The 19,067-nt window shown below is 46.2% G+C and overlaps 1 long non-coding RNA gene across 1 annotated transcript in view; it reads right to left on the bottom strand.

The window, feature by feature from the left end:
• Positions 1–221: 221 nt before the first annotated feature.
• LOC138672311 (uncharacterized) overlaps positions 222–19,067 on the bottom strand; it is a 240,228-nt gene continuing 221,382 nt past the window's right edge. Inside the window, exon 3 of the long non-coding RNA XR_011319704.1 lies at positions 222–256. This is a non-coding gene — a long non-coding RNA (uncharacterized lncRNA). The remainder of the gene's footprint in view (positions 257–19,067) is intronic.

Here is a 19,067-nt window from a genome sequence, read left to right as displayed (position 1 = left end):
GAGGTCACTGTTGCCTGTTGTGCTTTAGACATGTTATATCTGTATTATGTGGAGCATAGTGAGCAATTGCAAAGGATACAAGCCCTAGCAGCGGGAATGGTTTAATAAAAAATAATGGTCTCACCCAGACAGGCAGACCCCACTAAAGGTCCAAGGAGGTGTAAAGCTACAAAACAAGAATCGGGTAATGATGAGCTTAGTTGGAAGTTTGGCCACCAAACTGGAAACATCAGCAGAATCCTTAGGGTAGAGTGAACTGAAAAAAAAAGGTTGAAAATGTGTAAATTCATCCTTACTATGTTACTAGTGATAATGTGTAAAGTTGCAGCACATACAATGTTGGATCTCTGCAAGTGTGAGGCATAATGTGTGAAGCAAAAATTGAAAATAAATGAAGGAGAGCGATAAGATACTGATTCAATTATGAAATAACCCTGAACTTCTCCGCAGTGATAGCGTACAATGCTTCTGTGTCTGTCTAGAACAATATAACAACCCTCTCACTTGTTCTTCACTGCCAGCTTCCCATAAAATAGGATGTTCCCATCACCCTCACAGACAAATGCTGTAACTTTTCCAAACATTAAGTGCATTTCCAGTGTTAAAAGTTTATTGGTCACACCATTAACCTCAATAAATAAAAGTCTCGCTTCTTTTTGTGGGTTGGCTAATTCACACAGCAAAATATCTTTAGCTTACTGAAAACAATTGTACAATTTGCGTAGGGCTGAATTTAATCCCTAAGGAACTTTAGCCTCTTCTCTGTCTAATGTATGTGAGTAACTGGTTCCTGGGAAAAGTGGATCCAAAATACAATGTTTAGTCACCGCCAATTCCGATTGGAGTTTCCTCTATCAGGAAGGAGGCTTTTACTGAAAGCAAGGGACATTGATTCCAGGAGAATCTATTTTTTATTGGACTAATTTTAAAGAATAAACGCTAGAAACTGCATATTCCGTAAGGTAAGGGAATTGAATGATCATAATCTCAGAGCCACCTCTGTTATTAGCAGCAGCTGACAGATAATGGTCTCCAAAAAGCAGGAGCAAACAAGAGCTGTGACAGACAAAACAAGGTCAGGGCAGGCGGAGAGGTTTTAAACAAGGTCAGGGCAGGCAGCAAACAAAAGACAAAATTGGCTTACAAGATCTGTGACTGGAATTTAGCACAAAAGCACATCTTTCCACAGACAGGAACCAAAAGATGGTTTAATCGTCTCTTGTGTATCCTGGGTCAGCTGGGCATAGGTTGGGAAGATGAACTGCAATGTGCACTGTTCTTTTAAGAGTCAGCCAGCAGGTGTCTCATGCTAGGGTCACGTGAGCGTATCTTCTTTCACATTCTGATCAAGCTCTGATCAGAGTTTGATTAGAATGTCAGCATAGTGTGATCCGATTCTCTTGAATGAGGAGAAATTTTTTTTCCATCTTCTCCATTCTGTCACTCCATGGAAATCAGACTGCACTCAGATGTCATTCAAGTGCAGTCTAATATTTTCCATGGACTCAAAGACTGATTTTTTTCCCCGTGCATGCTCTGTCTGAGGTAAAAATCGGACATGTGCATGGCCCCATAGAATAGCATTGGCCTGAGTGCAATCCGATGTTTTGTCGGATCGTACTCGGATCAAAAATATGGTCATGTGCACAAGCCCTTAGAGGTAGTCCCAGAGATCATGGTGGCCACATGACTGTGTCCAGAGTATTAAAGGAAGTAGCAGGGAGGTGGATCCATTGGAAAGGGGATCATCAGGAGCCACAGCAGTGATGAGTAGAGTTGAGCGACTTTTACTTTTTTAGGATCGAGTCAAAAGTCGGGTCGGGTGAAATCGGACGATTATTGCGAAAAGTCGGTGTCCGACCGAAACACGAAACCCAATGCAGGTCAATGGGGAATCAAAGTCGGCAGTGAGTGGAGGACAGGAAAACACCTACAGTGCCCATTTTAATGCCAAAAACATAAATTCTTATTTCTTAAGCTTGTCAATCTTAATTTACTTTATGATAATAGTTAGGTATTGAAAACAGGGGGTCATTTGGCTAAAGTTGTGGGGGGGGTAGGGCTGACTCAAGATTTTCATGGGCCCAGGAAACGCAGAATATGTCACGGCGGTGGAGCAGGGAGAGGTAAGTATTTCAACTTTGGAAGTGCTGTGATCCTGAACAAGCAGGGGGGGCCCACTTGTTGGCACTTGGCACTGGCACAGGGCCCCTCATAGTACGGCGGTGTGTTTGACGGCGGGTGGCGCCTCCCACTGCCAGAGACACTTTTACGTACTCTGAGGGGCCCTGTGTCAGTGACGTCGCCAACGAGTATGCCCCCACCACCTGATGAAGGAACCTGCACTTTCATCTGCACCTTCCTCTTTGTCCCCGTGTAAGGAGGTATAGTATGCGGGAAGGGGAACCTGACTTTCAGCAGGGTCAGATTCAGGCTGTGTAGAGTGCAAGGGGAATGTAGTGGTCTGGGTCAATGTACCAGCACACTCATCTAGCAATGGCTGGGCAATGGGCAGGATGAGGAGGAAACACAGATATAGGCCCAAATAATAAAGTAGGCTAAATGCAGTTCAAAATTGGTAACAGGACTAAACAGGCGGCATAGCTTTGTTCAGTGGAGGATAACTGTAATGAGAGGTGCAGACACAGTTAGTAGGCCCAACATAAAAAAGTAGGCTAAAAGCAGTTCAAAATTGGTAACATGACTAAACAGGCGGCATTGCTTTGTTCAGTGGAGGACAACTGTAATGAGTGGCGCAGACACAGTTAGTAGGCCCAAAATAAAAAAGTAGGCTAAATGCAGTTCAAAATTTGTAACAGGACTAAACAGGCGGCCTAGCTTTGTTCAGTGGAGGATAACTGTAATGAGTGGCGCAGACACAGTTAGTAGGCCCAAAATAAAAAAAGTAGGCTAAATGCAGTTCAAAATTGGTAACAGGACTAAACAGGCGGCATAGCTTTGTTCAGTGGAGGACAACTTTAATGAATGGCGCAGACACAGTTTGTAGGCCCACTATAAAAAAGTAGGCTAATGCAGTTCAAAATAATTGGTAACAGGACTAAACAGGCGGCATTGCTTTGTTCAGTGGATGACAACTGTAATGAGTGACGCAGACACAGTTTGTATGCCCGCAATAAAAAAGTAGGCTAAATGCAGTTCAAAATTGGTAACAGGACTAAACAGGTGGCATTGCTTTGTTCAGTGGAGGACAACTGTAATGAGTGGCGCAGACACAGTTTGTAGGCCCACAATAAAAAAAGTAGGCTAAATGCAGTTCAAAATTGTTAGCAGGACTAAACAGGTGGCCTAGCTTTGTTCAGTGGAGGATAACTGTAATGAGTGGCGCAGACACAGTTAGTAGGCCCAAAATAAAAAAAGTAGGCTAAATGCAGTTCAAAATTGGTAACAGGACTAAACAGGTGGCATAGCTTTGTTCAGTGGAGGACAACTGTATTGAGTGGCGCAGACACAGTTTGTAGGCCCACTATAAAAAAGTAGGCTAATGCAGTTCAAAATAATTGGTAACAGGACTAAACAGGCGGCATTGCTTTGTTCAGTGGAGGACAACTGTAATGAGTAGCGCAGACACAGTTTGTAGGCCCACAATAAAAAAGTAGGCTAAATGCAGTTCAAAATTGGTAACAGGACTAAACAGGCGGGCGGCATTGCTTTGTTAAGTGGAGGACAACTGTAATGAGTGGCACAGACACAGTTTGTAGGCCCACAATAAAAAAGTAGGCTAAACGCAGTTCAAAATTGGTAACAGGACTAAACAGGTGGCATTGCTTTGTTCAGTGGAGGACAACTGTAATGAGTGGCGCAGACACAGTTTGTAGGCCCACAATAAAAAAGTAGGCTAAATGCAGTTCAAAATTGTTAGCAGGACTAAACAGGCGGCATAGCTTTGTTCAGTGGAGGACAACTGTAATTTGTGGCGCAGACACAGTTAGTAGGCCCAAATAATAAAGTAGGCTAAATGCAGTTCAAAATTGGTAACAGGACTAAACAGGTGGCATAGCTAGGTACTGGGGTGGGCTCCTCTGCTGAGTAGCTAACAGTGGTAGTAGGCGCAAAGTATTAACTGGTATAAATGGAGGCCAGGGCCCCTGTATATTTTAACTATCATCTATCATTTCAACACATTTGTATTGGCAGTGCCATTGAAGGATTTAACAGCACAGACTACACAGTGGTGGAGCAGGGAGAGGTAAGTATTGCAAGTGGTAGAGCACTGTTCGAGCTGGGGGGAACACTCTCTCGTGGGTGGCGGTACTGGCACAGGGCCCCTCATATTACGACGGTGTGTCTGACGTTGGTTGTGCACCACCACCGTCAGAGACACTTCATTGTACTATGAGGGACCCTGTGCCAGTGCCGTCGCCAAAGAGTGGGTGCACCCACCTGTCCAGGCAAATGGCACTCACACGGGTGCCTGCGCCAGGTGGTGACCACGGCCCTGTGGGGGGAGTCAGCCCATTTAGGGAGGTATAAAAATGGCCCATGGTGGACATTCAGCAGCTGCAAATGGCGGAATTGGAGAAGTCAGTAAGAGGAGGCCAATAGCAAGACATTTTTTAGGCAAGCTACGTGTCAGCAGGAGAAAGTGGGGCAAAATAATTTGAAATCCATGATTGGTTCATTTTAATGAAGGTTAGATCATCAACATTCTGGGTAGCCAGACGTGTCCTTTTTTCGGTCAGTATTGAACCAGCACCACTGAAGACTGTTTCTGATAGCACACTAGAAGCAGGGCAAGCGAGCTCCTGTAATGCATATTCTGCCAATTCAGGCCAGGTGTCTATTTTAGATGCCCAGAAATCAAAGGGGAATGACCTGTGAGGGAGAACATCGATAAGGGAGGAAAAGTAGTTCGTAACCATACTGGACAAATGCTGTTTCCTGTCACTTTGAATCAATGCAGCACTACCTGTCGTGTCAGCGGTCATTGCGAAATCACTCCACAACCTGGTCATAAAACCCCTCTGTCCAATGCCACTTCGGATTTGTGCACCTCTAACACCTCTGCCATGTTGCCACCTACGGCTCGTGTGAGAACCATCACCACCGCTGTGTGCTGGGAATGCCTGAACCAAACGGTCTACAAGAGTTGCTTGTTTGGTAGCCAATATTTGCTCAAGGTTCTCATGTGGCATCATATTTTGTAATTTTCCTTTATATCGTGGATCCAGGAGGCAGGCCAACCAGTCATCATCATTGGTCATCATTTTGATAATGCGGAGGTCCCTTTTTAGGATACGCAAGGCATACTCAGCCATGTGGGCCAATGTTCCAGGTGTCAATTCACTTCTTTTGCTGGGTTGAGGAGCACTTTCTTGCAAATCAACATCACTTGTGTCCCGCAAAATCCCTGTACCTGACCTTGCAATGCCACCAGTTTGTATTGCCCCCTGAGAAGCATTCTTCTCCCATTAATATTCATCCCCATCATCCTCCTCCTCCTCTTCATCTGCCACCTCGTCCAGGAGAGTTCCCTGAGCAGACAGTGGCTGACAGTCATCAAGGCTTCCCTCCTCCTCGGCTGCAGATGCCTTCTCCTTAATGTGCGTCAAACTTTGCATCAGCAGACGCATTAGTGGGATGCTCATGCTTATGATGGTGTCGTCTGCACTTGCCAGCCGTGTGCATTCCTCAAAACACTGAAAGACTTGACAGAGGTCTTGGAGCTTCGACCACTGCACAACAGACAACTCCATGTCTGCCATCCAACTGCCTGCCCGTGTATGTGTATCCTCCCACAAATTAATTACAGCACGCCTCTGTTCGCATAGCCTCTGAACCATGTGCAGTATGGAGTTCCACCTTGTTGCAATGTCGATTATTAGGCGGTGCTGGGGAAGATTCAGCGATCGCTGATGGTTCAGCATACGGCTGGAGTGTACGGGCGACCGGCAGATGTGCGAGCAAAGTCTTCGCACCTTCAGGAGCAGGGCTGGTAACTCCGGATAATTTTTGAGGAAGCACTGCACCACCAGATTCAAGGTGTGAGCCAGGCAAGGTATGTATTTAAGTTCTGAAAGGGCTATGGCAGCCATAAAATTCCTTCCGTTATCACTGACTACCTTGCCTGCCTCAAGTTGTACACTGCCCAGCCATGACTGAGTTTGTTGCTGCAAGTACTCGGCCAGTACTTCCGTGGTGTGTCTGTTTTCGCCCAAACACTTCATTTCTAACACAGCCTGCTGACGCTTACCACTAGATGTTTGATAATGGGACACCTCGTGTGCAACACTGGCAGCTGCGGATGGAGTGGTCGTGCGACTGCGCTCTGTGGACGAGCTTTCGCTTCTGGAGGAGGAGGAGGGGTGGCGAACGCCTACAGCCAACTGTTTCCTAGACCGTGGGCTAGGCAGAACTGTCCCACTATGGCTGTCCCCTGTGGACCCTGCATCTACCACATTAACCCAATGTGCTGTGATGGACATGTAACATCCCTGACCATGCTTACTGGTCCATGCATCTGTTGTGAGGTGCACCTTTCTACTGACTGATTGCCTCAGTGCATGGACAATGCAGTCTTTGACATGCTGGTGGAGGGCTGGGATGGCTTTTCTCGCAAAGAAGTGTCGACTGGGTAGGTCATAGCGTGGTACTACGTAGGCCATCAGGGCTTTGAAAGCTTTGCTTTCAACCAACCGGTAGGGCATCATCTCTAACGAGATTAGTCTAGCAATGTGGGCGTTCAAACCCTGTGTACGAAGATAAGAGGATGAGTACTTTCTTTTCCTAATGAGAGTCTCGTAGGGTGAGCTGGACTGGAGAGGTGCATATGGTGGAACTAGCGGTGGTGGTGGTGGTGGAGATGGCGGATTGAGAGAGGGTTGGTGATGGTATTCTCGATGTTGGCCTACATACAATATTTCCTACCAATAACCTTGTGACTCCCTGACTGCTTTGGCCTTGCGACGATACCTCCACATTTGCTGCTGGTGGTGTCCTAACCGGTGGGCTTACAGTGAGGGAAGCAGTGTAGTGTTGCTGACTACCTTCATTCTGAGCAGGTGCACCAATGGTACGGGACGTTTGGTAGTTAGTCCAGGCTTGCAAGTGCATGCTGGTTAAATGTCTACGCATGCACATTGTATTTAAATTTAGGATATTCTTCCCTCTGCTAAAGGTCTTTGAGCACTTCTTACAGACAATTATTTACTGATCATTCGGATCTTGGTTAAAAAAGTGCCACACTGCACTCTTCCTACTATGGAATACCTTTTCAGGCATTGCACGCTGTGCTACTTTCACCGGATGGCCACACTGTCCTAAAACTGTTTTTTTTTTTGACAAACGTTTTTGGCCTGATACGGGCCTGCCAGATGACAGCTGTTGCGATGTAGATGGCTGCTGCGGATCATCCTCCTCCGCTTCTGAACTACTGGCAGCGGCACCCTCTTCCCCCAATGGCTGCCAATCTGGGTCAACAACTGGGCCATCTATCACCTCCTCTTCAATGTCATGTGCACCTTCCTCTGTGTCACCTTGTAAGGTGCTATAGCGTTCGGGACGGGGCTCCATAGTCTCATCAGGGTCAGATTCTGGCTCAGTACACTGCGAGGGCAATGTAGTGATCTGAGTCAATGGAACAGCATTATAATCTAGCTGTGGCTGTGCATCAGTGCACTCCATGTCCAATTCATGTTGTAATGGGCACTTAACAATTTCCCGTTCCAACCCAGGCACGGTATGTGTAAAGAGCTCCATGGAGTAACCTGTAGTGTCGCCTGACGCATCCTTCACTTTTGGTTTGGGTGAAGGACACAAGGAAACGTCTTCTCCCTGACCGGGAGCATCCACTGACGACTCGCTGTTTTTATTTTTGGAACTTTCTGAAGAGGAGGTGAAAGAGCTAGAGGCTGAGTCAGCAAGGAAAGCCAAAACTTTTTCCTGCTGTGCCGGCTTTAAAAGCCGTTTTCCTACTCCCAGATAAGAGAGCCTTCGAGGCCTTGTGTAGCCAGACGATGACGCTGGCTCAACACCTCCAGCCTTAGGTGCTATTGTGCTTTTGCCACCACCACCAGATGCACCACCACCACCATCAGTACCAGCTCGCAACCACTGCCCACAGCCTCTTCCACCTAACTTCCTCATTTTTTGGAAAATGTAGCCAAAATAACAACCGTTATATGGTACTGTAAAACAAGGTAGAAGGTGTATATAATCGTGTTGAGATTTTAAATCTCCCTTTTTTTGGGGAGACTGAACAAAAAATCAAGCCCTGTGCAAAAAATAACACAATGTAAGTGGCTGAAAGTGGCTGGCTGATATACGACAAACTAACAGGACAGAAGTATATCCACTTTGTGACAATTTGAATCTCCCCTTTTTTGGGGGGGAGACTGAACCACAACTTAGGCCCAGTGTATATAACAACGCAATCTAAGTGGCAGAAAGTGGCTGGCTGATATACGACAAACTAACAGGACAGAAGTGTATCCACTTTGTGAGAATTTGAATCTCCCCTTTTGTTTTGGGAGATTGAACCACAACTTAGGTCCAGTGTATATAACAACACAATGTAAGTGGCAGAAAGTGGCTGGCTGATATACCACATACTAACAGGACTGAAATATATCCACTTTGTGATCATTTGAATCTCACTTTTTTTTTGGGGGGGGGGGAGACTAAACCAAACCTCAGGCCCTGTGCATAAAACAACATAATGTAAGTGGCAGAAAGTGGCTGGAAGGTATATGAAAAAATACAAGGACTGTAGTACAATTTCAATCTCCCTACAATGATCTCAGGACAAGTATGGCAGCAATAAAAAGGACTGCTGCACACAAAAGTGTGGACAAATAAACAAGATAACTGTGCAGAAATGAGCAACAGGATTTTTGCTTTTAAAAAAGCAGTTGGTTTGCACAGCGGCGTACAAACAGCAATGCAGCTATCAGGGAGCCTTATAAGGCAGCCTAATAAGCTACAGAGCTGATGCACAAAAATATAGCCTCCACTGTCCCTGCAAACAAATGGTGGTGTTGGACAGTGGAAATCGCTACAGCACAAGCAGTTTTGGGGCTTAATCTTCCCTCCCTAACTATATCCCTTCTTCTGATGAAGCTGCAGCAACCTCTCCCTATGCTACGATCTGCAGAAGTAAGATGGCGGCCGGCGTGCACGCCCCTTTATAGCGCCTGTGACACCACAGAAAGCAAGCCAATCACTGTCATGCCCTTCTCTAAGATGGTGGGGACCGAGACCTATGTCATCATGCTGCCCACACTCTGTGTCCTCCTTCATTGGCTGAAAAATGGCACTGAACGCTTCGTACGAAACGCGACTTTGGCGTGAAGATCGCCGACCTCATGGCCGATCCCACACTAAGATTGGGTCAGCGATTTTTGAATTTGTCCAATCCGTTTCGCTCAACCCTAGTGATGAGTAATCATTTCATTCTCCCTTTCTACCTAATTGAAAATCTGCAATCTAGGCTTTTATTATAGTTGCATGGTAACATAGTATTTCTACTAAGTTCAGGGTGGGAATGGTTAACCCCTTCCCGACCTTTGACACCACGTAGGCGTCATGAAAGTCGGTGCCAATCCGACCCATGAAGCCTATGTGGCGTCATGGAAAGATCGCGTCCCTGCAGATCCAGTGAAAGGGTTAACTCCCATTTCACCCGATCTGCAGGGACAGGGGGAGTGGTAGTTTAGCCCAGGGGGGGTGGCTTCACCCCCTCGTGGCTACGATCGCTCTGATTGGCTGTTGAAAGTGAAACTGCCAATCAGAGCGATTTGTAATATTTCACCTATTATAACTGGTGAAATATTACAATCCAGCCATGGCCGATGCTGCAATATCATCGGCCATGGCTGGAAATACTAATGTGCCCCCACCCCACCCCTCCGATCGCCCCCCCAGCCCCCCGATCTGGCCGGTACACTGCTCCGGCTCCCCTCCGTCCAGTGCTCCGCTCCCCCCCGTGCTCTTGTCCGCTCCCCCGTGCTCCAATCACCCCCCCGTGCTCCAATCACCCCACCTGCAATCCGATCCACCCCCCCGTGCTCCGTTCCAGCCCCCCCGTGCTCCGTTCCAGCCCCCCGTGCTCCGTTCCACACCCCCCGTGCTCCGTTCCATGCCTGCCGCGCTCCGATCCTCCCCCCTGTGGTCCCCCCCACCCCATCATACTTACCGATCCTGCCGGGGTCCCGTCCGTCTTTTCCCTGGGCGCCGCCATCTTCCAAAATGGCAGGCGCATGCGCAGTGCGCCCGCCGAATCTGCCGGCCGGCAGATTCGTTCCAAAGTGCATTTTGATCACTGAGATATAATCTATCTCAGTGATCAAAATAAAAAAAATAATAAATGACCCCCCCCCCTTTGTCACCCCCATAGGTAGGGACAATAAAAAAATAAAGAAATTTTTTTTTTCCACTAATGTTAGAATAGGGTTAGGGTTAGGGTTAGGGTTAGGGGTAGGGTTAGGGGTAGGTTTAGGGGTAGGGTTAGGGGTAGGGCTAGGGTTAGGGTTAGGGGTAGGGTTAGGGTTAGGGCTAGGGTTAGGGTTTCGGTATGTGCACACGTATTCTGGTCCTCTGCGGATTTTTCCGCTGCGGATTTGATAAATCCGCAGTGCTAAACCGCTGCGGATTTATGGCGGATTTACCGCGTTTTTTTTCGGCGCATTTCACTGCGGTTTTACAATTGCGATTTTCTATTGGAGCAGTTGTAAAACCGCTGCGGAATCCGCACAAAGAAGTGACATGCTGCGGAATGTAAACCGGTGCGTTTCCGTGCAGTTTTTCCGCAGCATGTGTACAGCGATTTTTGTTTCCCGTAGGTTTACATTGAACTGTAAACTCATGGGAAACTGCTGCGGATCCGCAGCGTTTTCTGCAGCGTGTGCACATACCTTTAGAATTAGGCTATGTGCACACGGTGCGGATTGGCCGCTGCGGATTCGCAGCAGAGTTCCATCAGGTTTACAGTACCATGTAAACATATGAAAAACCAAATCCGCTGTACCCATGGTGCGGAAAATACCGCGCGGAAACGCTGCGTTGTATTTTCCGCAGCATGTCAATCCTTTGTGCGGATTCCGCAGCATTTTACACCTGTTCCTCAATAGGAATCCGCAGGTGAAATCCGCACAAAAAATGCTGGAAATCCGCGGTAAATCCGCAGGTCTTTTACCCGCGGATTTTTCAAAAATGGTGCGGAAATATCTCACACGAATCCGCAATGTGGGCACATAGCCTTAGGGTTAGGGTTGGAATTAGGGTTGTGGTTAGGGTTATGGCTACAGTTGGGATTAGGGTTAGGGGTGTGTTGGGGTTAGTGTTGGAGGTAGAATTGAGGGGTTACCACTGTTTAGTCACATCAGGGGTCTCCAAACGCAACATGGCACCACCATTGATTCCAGCCAATCTCGTATTCAAAAAGTCAAATGGTGCTCCCTCACTTCCGAGCCCAGACGTGTGCCCAAACAGTGGTTTACCCCCACATATGGGGTTCCAGCATACTCAGGATAAACTGCGCAACAATTACTGGGGTCCAATTTCTCCTGTTACCCTTGTGAATCTAAAAAAATGCTTGCTAAAACATCATTTTTGAGGAAAGAAAAATGATTTTTTATTTTCACGGCTCTGCGTTGTAAACGTCTGTGAAGCACTTGGGGGTTCAAAGTGCTCACCTTACATCTAGATAAGTTCCTTGGGGGGTCTAGTTTCCAAAATGGGGTCACTTGTGGGGGGTTTCTACTGTTTAGGCACACCAGGGGCTCTGCAAACGCAATGTGACGCCCGCAGACCATTCCATCAAAGTCTGCATTTCAAAAGTCACTACTTCCCTTCTGAGCCCCGACGTGTGCCCAAACAGTGGTTTACCCCCACACATGGGGTATCAGAGTACTCAGGAGAAACTGGACAACAACTCTTGGGGTCTAATTTCTCCTATAACCCTTGGGAAAATAAAAAATTCTGGGCTAAATAATTATTTTTGAGGAAAGAAAACGTATTTATTATTTTCACGGCTCTGCATTATAAACTTCTATGAAGCACTTGGGGGTTCAAAGTGCTCACCACACATCTAGATAAGTTCCTTTCGGGGTCTAGTTTCTAAAATGGGGTCACTTGTGGGGGGTTTCTACTGTTTAGGCACACCAGGGGCTCTGCAAACGCAATGTGACGCCCGCAGACCATTCCATCAAAGTCTGCATTTCAAAAGTCACTACTTCCCTTCTGAGCCCCGACGTGTGCCCAAACAGTGGTTTACCCCCACACATGGGGTATCAGAGTACTCAGGAGAAACTGGACAACAACTCTTGGGGTCTAATTTCTCCTGTAACCCTTTGGAAAATAAAAAATTCTGGGCTAAATAATTATTTTTGAGGAAAGAAAACGTATTTATTATTTTCACGGCTCTGCATTATAAACTTCTATGAAGCACTTGGGGGTTCAAAGTGCTCACCACACATCTAGATAAGTTCCTTTCGGGGTCTAGTTTCCAAAATGGGGTCACTTGTGGGGATTTTTTAATGTTTAGGCACATCAGGGGCTCTGCAAACGCAACGTGACGCCCGCAGAGCATTCCATCAAAGTCTGCATTTCAAAACGTCACTACTTCAATTCCGAGCCCCAGCATGTGCCCAAACAGTAGTTTACCCCCACATATGGGGTATCACCGTACTCAGGAGAAACTGGACAACAAATATTGGGGTCAAATTTCTCCTGTTACCCTTGGGAAAATTAAAAAATTCTGGGCTAAATAATTATTTTTGAGGAACGAAAACGTATTTATTATTTTCACGGCTCTGCATTATAAACTTCTATGAAGCACTTGGGGGTTCAAAGTGCTCACCACACATCTAGATAAGTTCCTTTCGGGGTCTAGTTTCCAAAATGGGGTCACTTGTGGGGGGTTTCTACTGTTAAGCCACATCAGGGGCTCTGCAAACGCAACGTGACGCCCACAGAGCATTCCATCAAAGTCTGCGTTTCAAAACGTCACTACTTCACTTCCGAGCCTCGGCATGTGCCCAAACAGTGGTTTACCCCCACACATGGGGTATCAGTGTACTCAGGAGAAACTGGACAACAACTTTTGGGGTCCAATTTCTCCTGTAACCCTTGGGAAAATAAAAAATTCTGGGCTAAATAATTATTTTTGAGGAAAGAAAACGTATTTATTATTTTCACGGCTCTGCATTATAAACTTCTATGAAGCACTTGGGGGTTCAAAGTGCTCACCACACATCTAGATAAGTTCCTTTGGGGGTCTAGTTTCCAAAATGGGGTCACTTGTGGGGGGTTTCTACTGTTAAGCCACATCAGGGGCTCTGCAAACGCAACGTGACGCCCACAGAGCATTCCATCAAAGTCTGCATTTCAAAACGTCACTACTTCACTTCCGAGCCCCGGCATGTGCCCAAACAGTGATTTACCCCCACATATGGGGTATCAGCGTACTCAGGAGAAACTGGACAACAACTTTTGGGGTCAAATTTCTCCTGTTACCCTTGGGAAAATAAAAAATTGCAGGCTAAAAGATCATTTTTGAGAAAATAATTTTTTTTTTTATTTTCATGGCTCTGCGTTATAAACTTCTGTGAAGCACTTGGGGGTTCAAAGTCCTCACCACACATCTAGATTAGTTCCTTTGGGGGTCTAGTTTCCAAAATGGGGTCATTTCTGGGGGATCTCCAATGTTTAGGCACACAGGGGCTCTCCAAACGTGACATGGTGTCCGCTAATGATTGGAGCTAATTTTCCATTTAAAAAGCCAAATGGCGTGCCATCCCTTCCGAGCCCTGCCGTGCGCCCAAACAGTGGTTTACCCCCACATATGGGGTATCAGCGTACTCAGGACAAACTGGACAACAATATTTGGGGTCCAATTTCTCCTATTATCCTTGGCAAAATAGGAAATTCCAGGCTAAAAAATCATTTTTGAGGAAAGAAAAATTATTTTTTATTTTCATGGCTCTGCGTTATAAACTTCTGTGAAGCACCTGGGGGTTTAAAGTGCTCAATATGCATCTAGATAAGTTCCTTGGGGGGTCTAGTTTCCAAAATGGGGTCACTTGTGGGGGAGCTCCAATGTTTAGGCACACAGGGGCTCTCCAAACGCGACATGGTGTCCGCTAACAATTGGAGCTAATTTTCCATTCAAAAAGTCAAATGGCGCGCCTTCCCTTCCGAGCCCTGCCGAGTGCCCAAACAGTGGTTTACCCCCACATATGAGGTATCGGCGTACTCGGGAGAAATTGCCCAACAAATTTTATGATCCACTTTATCCTACTGCTCATGTGAAAATGAAAAAATTGAGGCGAAAAGAATTTTTTTGTGAAAAAAAAGTACTTTTTCATTTTTACAGATCAATTTGTGAAGCACCTGAGGGTTTACAGTGCTCACTAGGCATCTAAATAAGTTCCTTGGGGGGTCTAGTTTCCAAAATGGGGTCACTTGTGGGGGAGCGCCAATGTTTAGGCACACAGGAGCTATCCAAACGCGACATGGTGTCCGCTAACGATGGAAATAATTTTTCATTCAAAAAGTCAAATGGCGCTCCTTCCGTTCCGAGCCTTACCATGTGCCCAAACAGTGGTTTACCCCCACATGTGAGGTATTGGTGTACTCAGGAGAAATTGCCCAACACATTTTAGGATCCATTTTATCCTGTTGTCCATGTGAAAATGAAAAAATTGAGGCTAAAAGAATTTTTTTGTGAAAAAAAAGTACTTTTTCATTTTTACGGATCAATTTGTGGAGCACCTGGGGGTTTAAAGTGCTCACTATGCATCTAGATAAGTTCCTTGGGGCGTCTAGTTTCCAAAATGGGGTCACTTGTGGGGGAGCTCCAATTTTTAGGCACACAGGGGCTCTCCAAATGTGACATTGTGTCCGCTAAAGAGTGGAGCCAATTTTTTATTCAAAAAGTCAAATGGCGCTCCTTCCCTTCCAAGCCCTGCCGTGCGCCCAAACAGTGGTTTACCCCCACATATGAGGTATCAGCGTACTCAGGACAAATTGGACAACAACTTTCGTGGTTCAGTTTCTCCTTTTACCATTGGGAAAATAAAAAAATTGTTGCTAAAAGATAATTTTTGTGACTAAAAAGTTAAATGTTCATTTTTTCCTTCCATGTTGCTTCTGCTGCTGTGAAGCACCTGAAGGGTTAATAAACTTCTTGAATGTGGTTTTGAGTACCTTGAGGGGTGCAGTTTTTAGAATGGTGTCACTTTTGGGTATTTTCAGCCATATAGACCCCTCAAACTGACTTCAAATGTGAGGTGGTCCCTAAAAAAAATGGTTTTGTAAATTTCGTTGTAAAAATGAGAAATCGCTGGTCAAATTTTAACCCTTATAACTTCCTAACAAAAAAAAAATTTTGTTTCCAAAATTGTGCTGATGTAAAGTAAACATGTGGGAAATGTTATTTATTAACTATTTTGTGTCACATATCTCTCTGGTTTAACAGAATAAAAATTCAAAATGTGAAAATTGCGAAATTTTCAAAATTTTCGCCAAATTTCCGTTTTTATCACAAATAAACGCAGAATTTATTGACCTAAATTTACCACTAACATGAAGCCCAATATGTCACGAAAAAACAATCTCAGAACCGCTAGGATCCGTTGAAGCGTTCCTGAGTTATTACCTCATAAAGGGACACTGGTCAGAATTGCAAAAAACGGCAAGGTCTTTAAGGTCAAAATAGGCTGGGTCATGAAGGGGTTAACATTGCTATATTATGTTAAATAGTATAGAAATGATACTATCACATAATGCAGAAATAATACATTCATTACAGTGCAATATGAGAGGAAGTACTATTCATGTCTAGGACCATCTGTATTTCATAGTTTGAGTACGGCCCACAATGCATCAACCTAAAGGGGTTGTCCCACGAACAAAGTACATTATAAATAATAGATCTTAGCATAAAGGATAAAAAACCTTGAATAAGACAGATAAAGTATGATACCCACACAGTGAATTCTTCCAAACACATGGTGTAATGACCCTGCAGCGCCCCAGGGTCCTGGTCGTTGCAGTAATGTCATTCTCCTCTAGGGGAGGGTGGTGTTTCGTTTGGAGGCAAAGAAGGACAACTGCAGCCAGGTATCACAAACATGCAACACATTTCACACTCCAGGCCACCAGGGGGAGCTCTGCTCCTATTTATTAGGTCACTCCCCACACTTTGGTAAAACTGGTGACCTGTAGGGAAAGTTAGTGAGTTGCTGGCTTGGTCCCTGACAGGGGTGGGATCCTAGTAACAAGAAAATACATCGCACTCAAGGATGGAATATGTTGCAAAAAGATCATATAACAATTTTTTGTGAACATACACATCAGAAACAAAATGCAAGTATATGCAGTAAAAAGCGTATATAAATGACGTTTCGAACCCAACCGGGTTCTTAATCATACTTCGCTTAAACTGATATGTAATAAATTGAGAATCTCCCAGCCGGGAAAGAATCATGCATTGAGTAGATATGCTATAATAGTTGTAGGAAGCATCCAGGTGGAGGCTAAATGTCGCTATATGGTAGAGCCTGTTGGTTAAGCTGTGAAAAGCGGCGCTCCTGAAACATCATTTATTTACGCTTTTTACTGCATATACTTGCATTTTGTTTCTGATGTGTATGTACACAAATAAATTGTTATATGATCTTTTTGCAACATATTCCATCCGTGAGTGCAGTGTATTTTCTTGTTACTGTGATTTAGGACTCTGGTCCGTTACACCAGCACCTTCTATATATAGCTGAGTGCAGACTAATTTCACTTGAGGGGTGGGATCCTGTCAGAGATCGAGGAAGAAGGACACGGAGCTGTGCATGCCCTGAGAGCTGCAGCTCCTAGAAAGAGACAACGAAGGCAGAACTGTATTGCAGAGAGGGTGAAAAAAGTCATAGTAAAGGAGTGGATACCAGGAGGGGATCAGCCCTACGCAGGCTGCCTCCTTCTGAGGCGCAGGATCCCGGTAGCCGGAACACCGAGGGAGCAACGACCCTTTATGCCTTGCTCCAGAGACCGGCAGGACAGCTCATTTCACGTTACCTGTCCGGCCTATACCCAGGAGGCAAGGTGGCACCCCTTATAGGCTGGGGCATGATAGAATCCCTATAAACCGCCTCAAGCCACTGGTCATACGGGTTTCTCCTATCCTATCCAGGAGACAAAGAGAGAGACATAACATCTACAACATCTGTGAGGACTTTATGAGAAGCTTAGCAGTAAGGGACTACAACATTGCAGCGCTAGAGGAAGGCTACTGATTTCCACCTGGATAAGGGAACTCTGGACTTGCCTCCAAACTGGCCGGACTCTGCCAGCCCTGTGATCTGGTGCCCTGGACTGTGGATGCTGAAGTCTTCAGTAAAGGTAAAGAGACTGCAACCTTGTGTCCTCGTTCTTCTCTGCGCCTCTCACCATCCACCATCTACATACTGGGAAGCCCTGGGGACATACTTCACCTGTGGGAAGGTATACCATTTAGCTGCCATAACATCACCCCAGCGGACCCCTTAAAGCAGCGTCGGTCACCCAGACCGAATACCTCAGGTGGCGTCACGAACATGAACTTTATCCCATTAAAGACCTTTCCCTTTTACAAGGACGTCCCAGGGCCACGGACCGGGTCAGCCACCATGACATGCCCCCGTGAACCGAAGGACCGAGTACCCCATGGCCCCATGGGGGCGCTCCAACCTTTCTGTACCCCCTGCTTCTTTAATCTCCCCTACAAAGAATGGTGACCCCCTATCACAGTATGATTCTCCAACTGTAATCCCCACACAGCGCTCCATATAGTATAATGGTCACAAAAAGTGTTGCATACAGTATAATGTCCCCAAATAGTCCTCCATACAGAATAATAGCCCCACATTGTGCTCCATACAGTATAACTGGCCTCTGCATTGCCTTCCATAGAGTAAAATGGCCCCACGTAGTCCTCCATACAGTATAAAGGACCAAAATAAGCCTCCATACAATATAACGCTGTTTTTGTATTGCCTTCTATACAGCATAATGGCCCCACATAGTGCTTCATAAGGTAAAAAGACCCCACATGGTGCTCCATACAGTATACTGGCCCCACATAGTACTCTGTGGCACCCCAGGAGTTCGGGTACCACAGTAGTGCTGTCTTCCTCACGGGGAGGATAGTGCTATGTCTGGAGACAAGTGAGGTTTCCTTTGGTAGGTTTACACACACACAACACCTTCCACTTCCATGCCAGGAGGGGAAGCTCCAAGCCTTGTTTTAGGGCAGCTTTCCTCAATAAAGATCCTGGTTTGGAGGGGGAAACAGCTCAGTTTGTATCAGAAGTCTGTGTGCGAGGACAGACAGGAGTGGAGCACAGAGGAGAGTGAAAGTTCGAAGAGGCCCCAAGCAGGCCTCCGAAGAGTATCAGCACAAGAATCCGGGTACCGGGAGCCTGAGGCTTTTGTGGATTATAAAACACAGAGCAGAACTGGAGGGTATTGTTCTACAAGAACTTTGCCCATAATTACCTGTGGCACAGCAGCACCTAGGAGCCTGGAGTCACCGAGAACAGACCCCAGTTCACACGGCCCGAGCTGCCTGCCATACAGGTATCTGTCCTAGGACAGCAGAACGATTAAAGATCTTGTTGAGACACTTAGTGGCAGCAGGGACTTAGAGAAAGAAAGCGCAGAGTGGTAGGCTCCCACCTGACTTACCCAGGGGAACTTGCTTGTCTCTGGACTGCCCGGACTTCTCTGCCTGCCCTGTGGTCTGGTGCCCTGGACTGTGGATGCTGAGGTCTTCAGTAAAGGTAAAGAGACTGCAACCTTGTGTCCTCTTTCTTCTCTGCACCTCTCACTATACCACCATCTACACACCGGGAGCCCTGGGGATATATTTCACCTGTGGGAAGATAGACCATCTAGCTGCCATAACAATACCCCAGCAGACCCCTTAAAGCAGTGTCTATCCCCACTGACCGAATACCACAGGTGGGTTCACGAACAGTCCCCTTGAAGACCTTTCCCTTTTACACGGACGTCCCAGGGCCACGGGCCGGGTCAGCCACCGTGACATCCCCCTGTGAACCGAAAGACCCGGTACCGAGTAC

This window comes from Ranitomeya imitator, chromosome 3 (genome assembly GCF_032444005.1).
Source record: "Ranitomeya imitator isolate aRanImi1 chromosome 3, aRanImi1.pri, whole genome shotgun sequence".
NCBI classification, from domain to species: Eukaryota; Metazoa; Chordata; class Amphibia; order Anura; family Dendrobatidae; genus Ranitomeya; species Ranitomeya imitator.
This window is presented reverse-complemented; position numbering and strand designations above follow the sequence as displayed.